The sequence below is a fragment of the Gossypium raimondii genome, chromosome 11 (assembly GCF_025698545.1).
Source record: "Gossypium raimondii isolate GPD5lz chromosome 11, ASM2569854v1, whole genome shotgun sequence".
Classification (NCBI taxonomy): domain Eukaryota; kingdom Viridiplantae; phylum Streptophyta; class Magnoliopsida; order Malvales; family Malvaceae; genus Gossypium; species Gossypium raimondii.
In genome coordinates this window covers 52517450-52533494 of record NC_068575.1, presented here as the reverse complement: position 1 = coordinate 52533494, position 16045 = coordinate 52517450, and positions in this window count along the sequence as shown.

The window sequence follows — 16045 nt, the reverse complement described above, 5'->3', positions numbered from 1 at the left end:
AAATATATCTGAAAGGGTTGAATGAATTTGTAAGTATATACATGGTAAACTTTTGGTATTTGATTTATAATATGTATGTTTTAAAATATATAATAAATTCGATTAAGCATGTAAATATACATGCGTATGTTTTTGTATTGAATTTAGATATGTTATTATTTAAATGTGTGAGGTTTGATTATGCATTATACATGTATCAATTCTTGTTATGAATTTAAGTATGAATTTACATAAGTACATGATAAATTGAATATGTATATATATACGTACAAGTATAATTTCTTGTATTGAAATCATGTATGGAATTATATATTAATATATATGGTCGAATGTATATATATATGTTTAAGATTTGCATTGAATCAAAAGTATGAAATTGTTAGCTTAGATTATTTTAATATGTTCGAATGTGAAATGTATATTATTTAAGTATAAAAGAAGTTAAATATTATGATGGTAGTAGTTGAATCTATAGTATAAAGATATATATATATATATAAATGTATTCGGTTGAATCATTGAATTATCAAGTTTGGAATTGGTGATTGAACTTTATATAACCATGTGTATCAATGATATAAGTTATGAAATTTAAGCTAAATCTTTATGCATGGACTTTGTATACAAATATAGTTCAAAAATGAATTATATCTGATGTGAATTGCGTATTCAGGCCCAACGCCTAGTAGGTATATTGCCAGTGAATCAATTCAGGCTTAAAGCCTAGCAGGCTAAGTGCCGGTGAACTGAATCAGGCTATAAGCCTAGCAGGCTAAGTGCCGGTGATCTGAATCAGGCTTTAAGCCTAGCAGGCTAAGTGCCAGTGAATCTGTCTTATTTAAGTGATTATATACATTGGGTATATATGTATATGATTTGGTTATTTGTATTGGATAAATATATGAACATCTGTTTCTATGTTTTTGATGAGCATACAAAAGCTCAAATCTTTGTGTTTGGTGAGTATATATATATATATTGGTTATCATGAAATTGTTGGATATATATATGTATGCATTCGGCATATGTGAATTATAAGTAGATATATATATATGTGCATTCGGCACATGTGGTTGATAAGTATAATTATTTGCTTTTGGCATATGTATTTGAATAATATATATATATATATATGCATTCAAGAAGTGCAAGTGATAAGTACACTAGTAATCAAAATATGAAATTAATGAGAATGTTAATAACTCGGTTATATGCATATAATGTATATACATATGTTCGTTTATATGTATTAGTTAAATATAAATTCTTTTAGATATCAACAAAATGACTTAAGATATTAGTGTTTGAACAATAATTATATTGGATATTTGTGATCTTAACAATTTTACTTAAGGAATTATATGATTCTTTTATAAGTATTTTAGTTATGCTATAGACTTACTAAGCTATAAAAGCTTACTTTGTTTTCGTCTCTTTGTTTTATAGACTTAAAGAGCAAGTTTCAGGCTCGGGGATCGTCAGTAAGATCATCACTCTATCTACAGTCTCGGTATTAAATGTTTTAAAATTTTAACTTATGGCATGTATAGACTGGATAATATTTTGAAAGTCGTACTTGATGTACAGTATATGTAATTAATAGCCATACAAATATGGCTTATTTTCTTATAGTTTAACTAGATTCAAATCTTATGTTCTGTTTAAAATGATCAAAGTAGAATTTATATATTATACTTATTTTAATATTAGACTTTGCTTATTATATTTAATAATAATTTTCTGAAAATTATTAAACTATATCGGATGTCTGTTTTGAGTTATGTTTGATTAGTAATGCCTCTTAACCCCAAATTCAGCGACAGATACGGGGTAGGGGTGTTACACAAACAATCATACATTTCATATTCAATTATCATTCAAATCAAATTTCATTCAAAATCATTCATATAGTCCCTAATACGAGCCCTCTAGGCCCAAAATAGACCTTAAAATGGTTCGGGACTAAACCGAATACTTAAGAAATTTTTAGAAAAACATTGAAACTTTTCAAAGTGCAGGAGAGACAAGCCTGTGTGTCCAGGCCGTGTGGGCATTTGAAATAGGGACACACGGCCGTGTCCCAACCGTGTTCGACCCCGTGTAACTGTAACACTCCTAACCCATATCCGTCACCGGAACAGGGTTACAGAGTATTATTAGAGTTTACAGATCAAATATAATTAAATCGTATCATTTACTATTCATATCCAAAATAAAACATTTTCTATCATATTGTCCCTTAAATGGACTCTCGAAGCCCAATTTATGAGTTAGAAACAAGTCGGGACTAAATCGAGAACTCATAGAATTTTTCACAAAATTTAAAAAATTTTCATAGATGCAGGGGATACACACCAGTCTGGGTAGGCCGTGTGACATGCCCGTGTCCTAGGCCGTGTGGGCATTCGATGTGAGGCACACGACCGTGTTCCAGCCTGTTTCCTTACCCATGTAACTCTTTAACTTGTGTCACAGCCAGCCACACGCCCTTGTGCTAGGCCGTGTAGTATATTTAATTTTCAAACATTAGGTGCAGGGGACACACAGCCAAACCACACGTCAATGCACATGGCCGTGTGTCACACACGGCTGAGACACACGCCCGTGTCTCTGCCTGTATGGAAAAAATAAGGTCATTTCTAAACCTTATTTCTCACCCAACTTCTCTTCCACCTACATTAAAATTTCAACATATTCACAAACCAATTCAAGACATATAAATCAAGCTAATAATTAAGTTTTATGCATGACATGTTTATTCATACCTTCAAGTATTTATCTTACCTTTTTAATCATATACTTACCCAAACATGATTATACCTAAAATACTAATCCAAACATACTCACATACCAAACATAATATAACCTCATGCATATATACATTAAACATACTATCACTAGCCATTCCAATGGCTAAATACAACCAAAACATTTACATACCCACATTTGTCAACTTTAACCTATACGTGCCATTATACCAAAATAAGTTTTCTATTTATACCAAAATGAGCTGGAGGATAGTGTGATGATGCTTCGACCGAACTCAAACCTTTATGAGCTTACGAGAACTATAAAACAAAGAAAAGAAAACCAAGTAAGCATCTAATGCTTAGTAAGTTCGTATAACAAGAATTTAACTTACCAATCATGTTCATTTTAAGTAAGCATATAAATAACATACATCCCAAGCAAATTGGCCAAATGCCTAATCACTTACCCTCAATCAAGCAAGTTAGTTATGAATTTCTAAGTACTTTTCAAGTAATAAAGACGAGCCCATCATATAAATGTTCCATGTATTTCCCGTTGAACTTTATGAAATATCGATGAATATCGGGTAGTACACATGAAATGTACTAATTCATAATCCGTCAATTCATATTCTGGAGTGTTCATGAGAGCACTTAAATAGGAAGCACTCTCTCGAGCCATATAACGGGAAGCTCATATGAGCTATGTAGCAGGAAGCTTATTCGGGTTATATCAGGAAGCTCATAAGAGCCATAATCAGGAAGTTCACAAAGAACATTTAATCGGGAAGCTCATAAAGAGCCTCTCGGGTATCTCACTAAGAGCCGTGTAACGGGAGCTCCGGGTAGCCATATATCAGGAAGTTCAAGCGAGCTATATCAAGACGCTCACAAAGAGTTACGTTTGTGTCCATAACATATACATGATCACAATCGATCACAAACAAGACGTTCACAAAGAGCTGTGGTAGTCCACAACATATGCAGAATTACTACCGATCAGGATGCTCACAGAACTATATAACAGGAAGCTCAAGAGGGCTAATAACAGGATGCTCATAAGAGCTATGATGTATCTGCAACATATGCAGGACTACAACCAATTCAGGAAATCCAGTATCCATCGAATTCCATTATTCATACGGGACTTATCACGCATCGGGCATTGTGGAATCAATAATTGTCTTCAATAACATAAGAGATTCATAATTCATATATACAACATTCAAATCAAACATGTAGACATACATAATTTAGTTACACGAACTTACCTCGTCACTTGTTCGTATACGGAAATCTACTAATCTAACACTTTTTCTTTTCGTCGATCTAGCTTCGTATTTGAGTTATCCAGATCTATACGAGTAAATTTAACTCAATTTAATACAATTCATATTCAATTCAACCAAATTCACATTTTAGACAAAAATACCATTTTACCCCTATACTTTTGTTAAATTTCAAATTCGTCCCTAAGCTCGGAAAATAAAATTATGCAAATTTAATCCTTATTCCAATCCTAACCAAAATTTTCATATAACATTTACAGCCCATGTATTTCACAAAATCAGAAATTTTCTATGAATTTTACATCTTTACAATTTAATCCCTAAATCATAATTTCATAAAAATTTACTTTACAGAAGTTGTTTATCTATCAACAATCTTTCATTTTCTACCATAAATTTCAAAATTTCAGCATATTCATCCATGGCAAAACTTTGATACTTTGATAACTTTACAAATTGATCCCCAAAATAGCTAGATTAGGCTATTCCGATCTTGGAAATATAAAAATTACTAAAAGCGGGACAAGATTACTTACCCAATTAAGCCAAAATAGCTTGCTTGAATTTTTTTTCTCTTAGTTAGAGTTTTCATGTATTTTTAATTTGGGAAAGATGATGAAATAAGATGATATTAGTTTATTTCATCTTTACTTAATTTAATTTCCAATTTAGTCCCTTCTTTCTTGAATTTCCATGGATGAGTCACCATAAATATCTACTAACTTCTCTTAATGGTCTAATCATCATATAAGGACATCAAATTTTGAATTCTATAACTATTAAATCCTTCTAGCTATTAGAATTTAACTTTTTCACTTTATGCAATTTGGTCATTTCCTCCTAATTGAACATAAAATTGGTAAAATTTTCTTATCAAAATTTTTATACGTCTTTCCTATGATAATACAGATCATGTAATAATATTAAAATAAATTTTCTTTCTAACTCAGATTTGTGGTCCCGAAACCACTATTCTGATTTCACTGACAATGGGCTGTTACAACTCTCTCCCCTTAAAGAATTTTCGTCCTCGAAAATCTTACCAGTAAAGAGGTTTGGGTATTGCTTTTTCATTATTTCCTCCGGTTCCCAGGTAGCTTCTTCTATCCTGTGGCATTGTCAAAGAACTTTTACTGAAGCTACCTTTTTATTTCTTAATTCTTTCGACTCTCGTGCCAGAATGTTTAGCGGTTCTTCACTGTAAGTCATGTCAGATTGAATCTCCACTTTTGTTGGAGAAATAACATGTGAAGGATCTGATCAGTACCGTCACAAAATAGACACGTGGAAAACATTATGAATTCTGTCAAACTTTGACAGTAATGCTAATCGATATGCAACAGGTCCGATTCTTTCAATAATTTCATATGGCCCGATGAACCGTGGACTCAGTTTTCCTTAACGATCAAATTGAAGAACTTTCTTCCAAGGTGATACTTTTAAGAATACCTTACCACCGACCTGAATTCTATTTCTTTTCATTTAAGATCAGCATAAGACTTTTGATAATCAGAGGCTGCTTTCAAATTATCCCGAATTACTTTCACTTTTTCTTCAGTCTCACGGATAAAATCAACTCTGTGTATCTTTTTCTCACTGAACTCTATCCAATATAACGAAGTTCTACATTTACGACCATACAAAGCCTCGTACGATGCCGTTTTAATACTTGAATGATAACTATTTTTATATGCAAATTCAACTAAAGGCAGATACTTTTCTCAGTTTCCTTCGAATTCCAAAATACAACACCGAAGCATATCTTCTACAATCTGTATAACATGTTCAGATTGTTCATCAGTCTTAGGATGGAATGCGGTACAAAAATGTAACTGTGTACCTAATGCTTCTTGCAACTTGCTCCAGAATCGATATGTAAACCAGGGATCTCTATCAGAAATAATGGAGACTGGTACCCCATGTAGTCTAACAATCTCAGAACCATATAACTCAGCCAATCTGTCTAAGGAGAAATCCATACGTGCCGGTATAAAGTGTGCAGACTTCATCAATCTATCAACGATTACCCAAATGGTATTTTTTTCAGAGATAGGGATAATCCTGATACAAAATCTATGGTAGCTCTTTTCCATTTCCATTTCCATTCCGGTATCATAACTGGTTGTAATAATCCTGAAGGCATCTGGTGTTCAGCTTTAACTTGCTGACATATCAAACACTTAGACACAAATTCAAAAATGTCACGCTTCATTCCTGGCTACCAATACATCTTTTTCAAATCATTATACATTTTATTACTCCTTGGATGAACAGACATGGTACCATTATGAGGTTCATTCAAAATCTTCTGTATGAGTTTTGAATTCTTCGATACACATATTCTGCCTCTGAATAACAAACAATCATTAGACCCAATCTAAAACACTGAATCAGAATTTAACTCACATTGAACCCGTTTAGCTTGTACTTCATCATCATTTTTCTAAACTTCACAAATCTGCTGCAGATATGTCGATTTGACTTTTAACTCAGCTAGGATTAAACCATCATCTGACAATGATAACCGAGTATTCATCACTCGTAAAGCAAACAAAGATTTTCTACTTAGAGTATCAGCAGCCACATTGGCTTTTCCCGGATGATAATCAATAACCAGATCATAATCTTTTAATAACTCAAGCCACTTGCGCTGTCTCAAATTTAACTCTTTTTGCGACATCAGGTATTTCAAACTTTTATGATCGGTAAATATATGGCATTTTTCACCAAACAAATAATGTTGCCAAATTTTCAATGCAAACACAATAGTTGCCAACTCTAAATCATGTATCAGGTAATTCTTTTCATGTGGTTTTAACTGTCTAGAAGCATAGGCTATTAGTTTACCTTCTTGCATCAAAAAACAACCTAAACCATTCAATGACACGTCACTGTAAATTACGAATTCTTTACCCGATTTAGGCTGAACTAGTACGGGTGCTTCAGTCAACAAGGTTTTCAGTCTGTCAAAACTCTGCTGACATGTATCAGACCACTCAAATTTCACATCTTTCTACAATAAAAGAGTCATTGGAAAGGCTATCGTCGAGAAACCTTTTACAAACCTCCGATAATATCTAATTATTCTTAAAAAACTTCTAACTTCAGTCACATTTTTCAGTGGTTTCCAGTTAACAATTCCTGAAATTTTATTCGGGTCCACTCTAATGCCTTCAGCAGATACTATATGTCCAGGATATCATCAATAAATACCACAACAAATCTATCCAGATATAGTCTGAAAATTCTATTCATCAGATCCACAAATACTACAGGTGCATTTTTCAAACTGAACGGTATCACAAGAAACTCATAGTGCCCGTATTGGTTCTGAAAGTTGTCTTTGGTACATCTAATTCTTTTATCTATAACTGATAGTAACCAGAACGAAGATCAATCATTGAAAATGCAGTGGCACCTTTTAACTGGTCAAACAAGTCATCAATATGAGGCAGTGGATACTTATTATTGATTGTAACTTTGTTAAGCTACCTATAATCAATACATAACCTCAACGATCCATCTTTCTTTTTAACAAATAAAACCGGTGCACCCCAAGGTGATGAGCTAGGTCGAGCAAAACCTCTGTCAATCAATTCTTGCAACTGTACTTTCAACTCTTTTAATTCTGTAGGGGACATTCTGTATGGAGCTATAGATATCGGTGTTGTTCCTGGAACAAGGTCTATAGAAAATTTAACCTTTCTGTCTGGTGGTAAACTAGGTAATTCTTCTGGAAACATATCAAAAAATTCACTAACAATCGACACTGACTTAATCTTCGATTCAGATACTTTAGTGTCTAACACATATGAAAGATAAGCGTCATACCCTTTTCTGATATATTTCTGTGCTAATATAGCTGAGATCACATTAGACAACCCATCTAATTTATCAGATTTAACACAGAGCAATTTACCATTCTGACATTTTAACACAATGTATTTCTATTTATAATTTACCACTGCATCATGCTGACTTAACCAGTCCATACCCAGAGTTACATTAAATTCATTAAATGGTAATAACATCAAATCAACCGAGAAACAATAACCCCGTACCATTAAAAAACAATTTTTACAAACTTTATCTACCATCACATACTGGCCCAGAGGGTTCGAAACTTTAATCACAAATTTAGTGGACTCGATATGTAAATTTTTAACAGACACTAAATTCAAACATAAGTATGAATGTGTTGAACCAGGATCAATTGAAGCAGTAATATTAGTATCAAGAAGATAAAATGTACCAGAAATGACGTCTGGTGCAGAGGTATCCTCTCTTGCACGAATAGTATATGTCCTTGCCGGCGCTCGTGCTTCAGGTTTGACAATTGAATCTTTTCTTGTACCTCGACTACCACTCATATTATCGGGGTTTTGAGGTGGTCTACCTCTCGAGACGGGGTTACCCAGTCTTGAAGTCTTAACAATATCTTTTTCAAACCTTTCTAGGCAGTCTTTAAGATAGTGATCAAGGGAACCACATCTAAAACATGCTCCACTTCTCATGTGGCACTCACCGAAATGAAATTTATTACAATATTTACATTTTGGTTTGGGGTTCGAACACTTCCAGCACTTGCTACTGATGGGCCAGAGATCTCGGATTAGAGCATTGAATACTTCGATCTTTACCAGAATTCCCCGTAGATGTAATAGAACGATCATGATATTTCTTTGATTTCTTTGAAACCAACGATTGTGACTTTCCCATGAATCTTTTACTCGAAGTTTGGGTTTCCATCTCTGCCAGCCTTTTTTTTATTTAATTCTTCAGCTTTATGTGCTCGGTCAGCCAGTACAACGAATTCTTTTAATTCTAAAATCCTAACCAATAACTTGATATCTTCATTCAATCCCTCTTCAAAATGTTTACACATAGCAACTTCGGTCGGGATACATTCTCTAGCATATTTACTTAACCGAACAAATTCTCGTTCATACTCGAACACAGTCATATTCCCCTGTTTAAGCTCTAAAAATTCCTTCTTTTTCTGATCAAGGAATCTCTGACTAATGTACTTTTTTTTAAAATTCTGTTTAGAAAAATTCCCATGTAACATTTTCCCTCGGCACAACAGAAATCAAGGTATTCCACCACTGGTAGGTTGAGTCTTTTAGCAGAGAAACAACATAATTCAAACATTCAGCTGAGGTGAAAGATAATTCATCCAGAACCCTGATGGTATTTTCTAGCCAAAATTCAGTCTTTTCCAGATCATCCTCAGCAGTGGCCCTAAATCCTTCTGCCCCATATTTACAGATTTTATCTACCGGAGGTTTACCAGTTCTAACAGACTCTGTACCTTGTCGCATATCAGTTTCTGGTTGAGGAAAAGGAGGGGGAGGTTGTTGTACAGCGAGATTTGTCCTTAAATATTCAGTAAACCATTCATTCATCATTTGAAAGAAGGCTTCTTTAGCCTCCTCACCTCGACCCTCAAATACAGGCCATCTACTACTTGATGCAGCTTTTTGAACTGAAGCTTGAGCATAGCTTTCAGCTTCCTTGGATTCAGCTCGGTTGGACGACATTACTATATAAAAAACATATTTAAAATGGTCAGGAGATATCACACTATCACAAATTATATAATGGCATGTATAGCTAAACTTGTACTTACTACATTAGTCCGAGAATTGGCTAAACCGTAGCTCTGATACTAATAAATGTAACACCCCTAACCCATATCTGTCACCAGAACAGGGTTACGGAGTATTACCAGAGTTTACAAATCAAATATAATTAAATCATATCATTTACTATTCATATCCAAAATCAAACATTTTCTATCATATTGTCTCTTAAATGGACCATCAATGCCCAATTTATGAATTAGAAACAAGTCGGACTAAATCGAGAACTCATAGAATTTTTTACAAAATTTCAAAAATTTTCCTAGATATAGAGGACACACACCCGTGTGAGTAGGCCATGTGGCTCAGACGGCCAACTGACATTCTCGTGTCCTAGGCCGTGTGGGCATTCGATGTGAGGCACACGGCTGTGCCCCAACCCGTGTCCTTACTCGTGTAATTCTTTGACTTGTGTCACATGGCCAGCCACACGCCCGTGTGCTAGGCCGTGTAGAAAATTTAATTTTTAAAAATTAGGTGCAGGGGACACACGGCCAAACCACACACCCGTGTGCATGGCCGTGTGTCACACACGGCTGAAACACACGCCATTGTCTCTCCCCGTGTGGACAAAATAAGGTCATTTTTAAACCTTATTTCTCACCAACTTGTTTTCCACCTACATTAAAATTTCAACATATTCACCAACCAATTTAAGGCATATAAATCAAGCAATAATTAAGTTTTATGCATCACATGTTTGTTCATACTTTCAAGTATTTATCTTACCTTCTTAATCATATACTTACCCAAACATGATTATACCTAAAATACTAATCCAAGCATACTCACATACCAAACATAATATAACCTCATGCATATATACATTAAACATACTATCACTAGCCATTCCAATGGCTAAATACAACCAAAACATTTACATACCTACATTTGTCAACATTAACCTATACATGTCATTATACCAAAATAAGTTTTCTATTTATACCAAAATGAGCTGGAGGATTGTGTGATGATGCTCCGACCGAACTCCAACCTTTATGAGCTTTCGAGCATTATAAAACAGAGAATAGAAAACCAAGTAAGCATCTAATGCTTAGTAAGTTCATATAACAGGAATTTAACTTACCAATCATGTTCATTTTAAGTAAGCATATAAATAACATACATCCCAAGCAAATTGGCCAAATGCCTAATCACATACACTCAATCAAGCAAGTTAGTTATGAATTTCTAAGTACTTTTCAAGTAATAAAGATGAGCTCATCATATAAATGTTCCATGTATTTCCCGCTGAACTTTATGAAATATCGATGGACATTGGATAATACACATGAAATGTACTAATTTATAATCCGTCAATTCATATTCTGGAGTGTTCATGAGAACACTTAAACAGGAAGCACTTTCTCGAGCCATATAACGGGAAGTTCATGTGAGCTATGTAACAGGAAGCTTATTCGGGCTATATCAGGAAGCTCATAAGACCCATAATCAGGAAGTTCACAAAGAACATTTAATCGAGAAGCTGACGAAGAGCCTATCGAGAAGCTTACTAAGAGTCGTGTAACGGGAGCTCCGGATATCCATATATCAGAAAGTTCAAACGAGCTATATCAGGACGCTCACAAATAGCTGTTTTTGTGTCCGTAACATATACAGGATCACAACTGATCACAAACAGGACACTCACAAAGAGCTGTGGTAGTCCACAGCACATGCAGAATTACTACCGATCAGGATGCTCGTAGAACTATATAACGGGAAGCTCGAGAGGGCTAATAACAGGATGCTTGTAAGAGCTATGGTGTGTCCACAACATATGCAGGACTACAACCAATTCGGGAAATCCAGTATCCATCGAATTCTATTATTCATACGAGACTTATCACACATCGGGCTTTGTGGAATCAATAATTGTCTTCAATAACATAACAAATTCATAATTCATATATACAACATTCAAATCAAACATGTAAACATACATAATTTAGTTACATGAACTTACCTCGTCACTTGTTCGTATACGGAAATCTACTAATTCGACATTTTTTCTTTTCCTCGATCTAACTTCGTATTTGAGTTATCCAGATCTATACGAGTAAATTTAACTCAATTTAATACAATTCATATTCAATTCAACCAAATTCTCATTTTAGACAAAAGTACCATTTTACCCCTTTACTTTTGTTAAATTCTAATTTTGTCCCTAGGCTCGAAAAATAAAATTCATGCAAATTTAATTCTTATTCCAAGCCTAACCGAAATTTTCATATAGCATTTACAACCCATGTATTTCACAAAAATTAAAAATTTTCTATGAATTTTACATCTTTACGTTTAATCCCTAAATCATAATTTCATCAAAATTCACTTTACAAAAGTTGTTTATCTATCAACAATCTTTCATTTTCTACCATATATTTCAAATTTTCAGCATATTCATCCATGGCAAAACTTTGATAATTTGATAACTTTACAAATTGATCCCCAAAATAGCTAGATTAGGTTATTCGATATCAAAATATAAAAATTACTAAAACGGACAAGATTACTTACCCAATTAAGCCAAAATAGCTTGCTTGAATATTTTCTCTTAGCTAGGGTTTTCATGTATTTTTAATTTGGGAAGATGATGAAATAAGATGATATTAGTTTATTTCATCTTTAATTAATTCAATCTCAAATTTAGTCATTTTATTTTCTTGAATTTCCATGGATGAGTCGCCATAGCTATTAAATCCTTCTAGCTATTAGAATTCAACTTTTTCACTTTATGCAATTTGGTCATTTCCTCCTAATTAAACATAAAAATCAGTAAAATTTTCTTATCAATATTTTCATACGTCTTTCCTATCATAATGCAGATCATGCAATAATATTAAAATAAATTTTCTTTCTAACTCGGATTTGTGATCCCGAAACCACTATTTCGATTTCATTAAAAATGGGCTATTATAGTAACTCTCTAACTTGTGTCACACGGCCAACTCACATGCTCGTGTGCCAGGCCGTGTACCCTTCGAAATGGCCTCACACACCCGTGTGCCAGGCCGTGTGTCACACACGGTTGAGACACACGTCCATGCCTCTGCCCGTGTAGACAAAAATAGGCTATTTCCAAGCCACATTTCTCACCCAAATTTGTACCAACCTAAACACAACAATTTGCATATGACTATGACATAAATAAGCATTAAAAAACAACCAAAATCATGCTTAAAACATGTAATATCATTACATACAACCAATATGATCTTAGGCACCTCAAATGGCGATTCATAACACGTGAATCTAAGCATTCAATTTATCCAATTGTTTAACTAACTTAAATACATAGTTGTATCAAAACTTACCATATAGTTCATAAATCAAAACATAACATTTAATACTATTTAAGTACTTGATCTCTAGCATCAATTTGTTATATAAGTCACTTATAACTTGTACACCAAAACACAAATACAAAACAATCAACACCTATCATCATTTCACATATGTACTTTCCATAACAAACACTAAATCATTCCATATTATAATGCATATTAACCTTACCAAACCACACTTCAAATATGATAAGGCCATTTATACATGCATAACAAGATATACCAAAATACAAGCCAATTCAAATGGCTAAAACATAACAAAACATGTAGGCTATCATTAGCCAAAATAACCTATACATGCCATTATAACCAAAATTATAAAACCATAAGTACCAAAATAGCCGATAGATAGTATGATGAAATCTCAAAAAATTTCCAACTCGAACGAGCTTTCGATATCTAAGTACACAAAAGAAATTTACATGAAGTAAGCATGGAATGCTTAGTAAGTTCGTAATTTAAAAATAAAGTTTACTACTTCATTTTATAAGCATTATCCATTTATGTCAATCCAATATGTCTTGGCCATAGCCTAACAATAATAACCTCTCAATTGTAAAATATTACAATAATTCGCAAATCATTTCAAAACATCATAACATAAGTACACATTACTTTTGTGCATTCATATTTTCAAGTATATGGCTAAACATATTTCAATTATCCAAAAATCATACCTTTCCATACTTTCATAACAATTCCAATTAAAGTATTTCCTGATCTTTCATTCTTTACATACCCGTTTAACCACAATTTAAGTAAGTGAAACAAGGCATATCACAACTCAATTTGGCCCAAAAGCCTAACATATAATCAATAACCACGTTAGCCATGTATTCATATAAAAATCGAGAATCATGTATGAATTCAGCAATTATTAAATTTCATGTACATGTAACATTTATACCGTGTATCCGTATATCATATATATACCATTTCTATGTAAATACCTGTACTAGTTCGTATCAAACTTGAATAATCTTGTAATAACACTATACCCGTTGAACCACTTAGAATATGGTTAGATACGCGGGTAGTACATGAGGTGTACTGAACTGTAATCCGTCAATTCTTGTATATGTATGCTCATACGAGCAATAAACGATAAGCTCATCCGAGCTGAATATTGGTAAGCTTACACGAGTTGCAAATCGGTAAGCTCATACCAGCTGTGGTGTGTCCGCAACATATGCAGTACCTCAACCAAATCAGTAACCCTAATGACATGTCATGTGTATCCTAGAATTTTTAAGGTTCAAACGGGGCTCGGTATTCTTCGTACAACGTTGGTTATGAGTTCAATAATTATACATAATAATTAAACCATTCATATACATGAACTTACCTCGACGAGTTTACGTAGATTCGAAGGTGATTAAATCTGAAATTTTCTCTTTAATTCGATCTAACTCCGTATGAGGTCTAACCGGATCTAAATGAATGAATTTCACTCAAATCAATACTAAACACATTCAATTTAGTCTAACACACAATTTTGACAAAATTACCATTTCACCCCTATACTTTTAATTCTTTGCACTTTAGTCCCTAGGCTCGGAAAATGAAATTCATTCAATTTTATCACTACCCAAGCCTAGAAAAATATTAAGCATGCTTATAGCAGCCCATCTATTTCACTAATTCACAAATTATACCATGAATATTTCACATTTTTCAATTTAACCCCTAATTGACAAATTTATCAAAAATTCCTTTATAAAAGTTGTTTATCTAACAACAACCATTATTTTTATACCATTAAACTTCAAAACCCTAACATATTCATCAATGGAAAAACTCAAATACTTCAATATTTTTACAAATTAGTCCCCGGGCTAGCTAGATTAAGCTACACGATCCCAGAAACATAAAAATTATTAAAAACGGGACAAACGATACCCACATGCAAGCAAAATGGGGTTGGCCGAAAGTTCAAGCTTCCATGGCTTCTTTCTCTTTCAATTTTCGGATAAATAAAGGTTAAAGATGATAACTTTGCCTTTTTGTTTTATTTGTTTTGTCATTTTTAACCAATTTACATAATTAACCTTTATACACATTATTTATTACACAAAATGTCAAACCATCATATTCCACTATCTCTTTAATGGGTTAATTACCAAATAAGAACTTCCACACCAAAGTTTTATAGCTATTTAATACCTTTAGTTAATAGAACACAACTTTCGCTCTTTACACGATTTAATTCTTTTTATCAAATTGAACATGCAAATGGTAAAATTTCTTAACAAAATTTTTATACTAATATACTATCATGCTGTAGATCACAAAATAATATTAAAATAAATTGCATGACCTCGAATTTGTGGTCTCGAAACCACTGCTTCGATTTTTCGAAATCAGAAAATAAATTTGTGTTAGGCTAAAATATCTGTAGGCCGATTTGGGCCAAACCGATCTGAATATTTCACGTCGCCCACATCGTACGGGTGCCCCCTAACCCGTTGAGTTTGGACCTGCACCCCCTTGCGCGTGAAACAAGGTTACAAGCTTAATCATTCAATTAATTTTTAAGAGGGTTCACATATATAAACACATCTCACACTTTGTTATTTAACTAATGTGGGATCTAAGCCTTTATTTTTCCTCAACAATATTTCCAAGTAACTTACTTTGAGCATCAATTTCTCATTCATCACTCAACCATTTTAAGCATATGATATACCGTTGTAAAGGTCTCGTGGAGTAGAATATAAAACCATAATTTTATGATTCAACTCTTCACCTTTACCTATTGAGAATATGCCTCAAAGTTCCCATAAAAATGTAATTTTTCCAACAACCCCTTGTCTTAAGACTTTCAAATATTGAAGCTAAAATCGGGACATAATGGAGGCCAGTCTCGAGACAAGACCTTTAAGGTCTCGAGACATGCTTGCCTCAAACCAAAAATACTAAAAATAAAATGAAGTTTATCTTGAGACGTCATGTTGAAAAATGATAGATAGAGTTTGGCTTCAAATCCTAAGCTTGTATTAAACCTCGGTAAATCTTTAATT